The following is a 3836-nucleotide window of genomic DNA, read 5'->3' on the forward strand; positions in this document are numbered from 1 at the left end:
TTCTAGGATCACATTTATTTGACCTCTGAAGAACTTAAGTGACATCCTGTAAATTCTGGAGTCACGTTTTGCTGATGTGCTAAAAAAAAAAAACAAAACAACGAACAAATAAATGAAAGACTGAGGTTTACAATGGCTACCAGGGAAGATCAGAAAGATCTGTGGCTAGGCATGGTGGCTCTCCAGTCATGAGGCAAGAATACAGACAAGATTATAAAACACAAAAGGCTAAAGTTGATCAGAAACCTTTATTTGGTCCTTATCATATATTAGCCAACCTACACAAACCATTTTCTATATTTCTACCACAAGCAGCTGCATCCAGGCCAGAAATGGAAGACCCAAGTAGTGGAAGACCTTGTAGATTAAAGCTAACAGGCTTGTTCAGGCTTAGGTGAACATAGAACAGAAAAAATGTGTAAGTTCAACATTTCAAAGACTCTTCGTCAAAGCTGAGGCCTGCAGAGGGTCTAGCTGAAGGATGCAGGTACAGGCTCACAAAACTGTCCAGCTCAGCAATCAATCCAAAGTACCTAAAAACACAAAGAGCAATGTTTAAACCAAGGTACTTGAGAACTGGATGAATGTAGCAACACGGGCCAAGTGACAGGTGCTTTGGTACTAGCAGTTCTTCTAAGACCAAAATATTAATCTTGAGAAATACCCATCCAAAAGATCCTTGGGGAAAAACATGTCATTATGAGGGTGGGCAGTTGAGTCTAGACAATTCAAATTAGTGGTGGGAAAAGGGCTAAGAAGTTGTGTTACTTAACGAGCATCTGTGGAGACTACACAAGGGGGGAGTGATACAAAATAAGTAAGTTCTCTAAGTAGAGTTTATAATCTTTTGAGAAAGATGATAAACAAAGTCAGCAGGCTCTCTTCTAAAGAACTAAATGAATTATCTGGGGAACTAGCGTAGCTTCTGAAAAATTCTAGCTTCCCACAGTCAAGCTTTCTGCAATTCTGGCCTCTGGAGGCCCCCAACATAACATCTGGCTCCACCTCTACCCACACTAATATAAAATTGCAAGGCAAAAACCATCCTCCATACAGATACATACACAAGTTCCAAAGAGCCTTCTTATTCCCACATTCTAAAATAGAATAAAAATTACAAGGCATTTGAAGAATGCCTATCTAGTAAAAGGAAAGTAAAAAGAATAACTTGGGGAAAGAACATGTAAGGAAACAACAAAACAAAGAAGAAATACCTCAAATTTTTTTAATAGCCTCTGCTTTTGACAATGGCAAGTTCCTGCTGAGATCAAACTGATACAGAGGACTTAAAATATTTTTAAAAAGAAAATCCTTCAGGCATTAAACAGGCCTCATGAAAAGGCAAATCCAAAACCTAGAGAAGGCAAGAACACAAAGAAAACCTGGCCTCCAAAACTGCTTTTACCTCAGGGGAATCTGCCAATCCAAAAGAGAGCTGAGAAACTGTGCTGTGATTTGACTGAGGCAATGAAGAGTCAAATATGAGAATGTGCCCAAGTGGAAAGGTTTGATAATTGCCCCCTCTTTAAAAGCTGGATTCCCAAAAGGCTACACCCTCAGAATAAGGCTGAACTGGAATTAAATCAGTCCCATCACAGACCTGACATCACAGATTATACCAACACAGTGATCAAGAAATCCTCAAGTCCTGGATTCAAGAAAAAGGTCCTGCACCGATACCTGCCTCTAGGTGCCTTGCAGAAGCAAATAAAAATCTTTGGAGAAAGGTTTCATTATAAAGGCCTCAAGTGACTATCCAACAAATAGCTTTTTCAAATATCATGACCAAATATACCAAGATAACTAGGCATATAGGGAAAAAAGACCATGATACAGCAGCAACAGAAACAATAAAACCAGAAAAGCAAGCAAACCAGCCTTAAAGGGCTTTGAATATTAGCTTGGATATAAACAAGTGTACATACTGTGGGTAAGGAAATGAAAGACAAGCTTCAAAACACCTGCAGCAAATACAAACAAAAAATGACAAGAGAGATTTGAAAAGTAATGGAACAGAATTCATAAAAACTAAAAACTACAAAAACAAGAACTGAAACTAATAACTCAAGGGAAAAAATTTAAAGAAGACAAGACCACTGAAGAGAGAATTATAAACTGTAAAGTCAGGAAAATTACACAGAATACATCATGGAGAGGCAAAATTATGGTTAACTTTTAGCATATGCTTAATGCAAATCCCAGAGAGAAAACAGAAAGAACAAGAGAAAGGAAAGAGAAGAGACTTCTCCAGGAGAGATGAAAGACCTCAATCCATAGATTTAAAAAGCCTAAGCAAACTTAGGAAATTATTCCTGGATACATTGGAGTGAAACTACAGAAAAATCAAAGACAGAGAACATCTTCAAAACCAGAAAAAGAGGGCAAATTAGCTTCAAAAGAAGCAACAGAAGCCCCAAAAGACAAGAATGAGCACGTCAGCGTGCTAAAACAAAGTTTCACCTAGAATTCTATATTCAGCAAAATATCTTCCAATAGCCAGAGCAGGTATGAAAAAAAAACTTTTAAAAAGGTACTTTTAGACCCCCCAAAATACAAAAACAAAAAAGCAAAAGCAGAGTTTGCTATCACCAGACCCTTTATGATTTACTTCAGAGAGAAAATGATCACAAATGGAGAAGAAATATAATGAGCAAAGACAGTATAAATACATGGATAAATTCATGTATCACTGCTGGTATAACATAGCAATTATAATGCCTTATGTGAAGTGACAAAGACAAAAGAGGTGACAATAACAGCATGAGTGCGGGATGTGGGACTTGTACACTGAGCTAATGGATTCTAAGATCCTAATTTTTTGAGGATAAAGGGAAAAGTATTAACATTCAGATCAGATCAGTTGCTCAGTCGTGTCCGACTCTTTGCAACCCCATGAATCACAGCACACCAGGCCTCCCTGTCTATCACCAACTCCCAGAGTTCACTCAGACTCACGGCCATCGAGTTAGTGATGCCATCAAGCCATCTCATCCTGTCGTCCCCTTCTCCTCCTGCCCCCAATCCCTCCCAGCATCAGAGTCTTTTCCAATGAGTCAACTCTTCGCATGAGGTGGCCAAAGTACTGGAGTTCCAGCTTTAGCATCATTCCTTCCAAAGAAATCCCAGGGCTGATCTCCTTCAGAATGGACTGGTTGGATCTCCTTGCAGTCCAAGGGACTCTCAAGAGTCTTCGCCAACACCATAGTTGAAAAGCATCAATTCTTTGGTGCTCAGCCTTCTTCACAGTCCAACTCTCACATCTATACATGACCACTGGAAAAACCATAGCCTTGACTAGATGAACCTTTGTTGGCAAAGGAATGTCTCTGCTTTTGAATATGCTATCTAGGTTGGTCATAGCTTTCCTTCCAAGGAGTAAGCATCTTTTAATTTCATGGCTGCAGTCACCATCTGCAGTGATTTTGGAGCCCCAAAAAATAAAGTCTGACACTGTTTCCACTGTTTCCCCATCTATTTCCCATGAAGTGATGGGACCAGATGCCATGATCTTCGTTTTCTGAATGTTGAGCTTTAAGCCAACTTTTTCACTCTCCACTTTCACTTTCATCAAGAGGCTTTTTCGTTCCTCTTCACTTTCTGCCATAAGGGTGGTGTCATCTGCATATCTGAGGTTTCTCCCGGCAATCTTGATTCCAGCTTGTGTTTCTTCCAGTCCAGCGTTTCTCATGATGTACTCTGCATAGAAGTTAAATAAACAGGGTGACAATGTACAGCCTTGACGTACTCCTTTTCCTATTTGGAACCAGTCTGTTGTTCCATGTCTAGTTCTAACTGTTGCTTCCTGACCTGCATACAAATTTCTCAAGAGGCAGATC

General features: G+C 39.5%; 1 long non-coding RNA gene across 1 annotated transcript in view; it reads right to left on the reverse strand.

Annotated features, from left to right (window-relative positions):
* Positions 1–229: 229 nt before the first annotated feature.
* LOC104980871 overlaps positions 230–3836 on the reverse strand; it is an 11216-nt gene continuing 7609 nt past the window's right edge. The window contains exon 4 of the long non-coding RNA XR_824315.1: positions 230–533. This is a non-coding gene — a long non-coding RNA (uncharacterized LOC104980871). The remainder of the gene's footprint in view (positions 534–3836) is intronic.

The sequence above is a fragment of the Bison bison genome, unplaced genomic scaffold (genome assembly GCF_000754665.1).
Source record: "Bison bison bison isolate TAMUID 2011002044 unplaced genomic scaffold, Bison_UMD1.0 scf7180017864508, whole genome shotgun sequence".
NCBI classification, from domain to species: domain Eukaryota; kingdom Metazoa; phylum Chordata; class Mammalia; order Artiodactyla; family Bovidae; genus Bison; species Bison bison.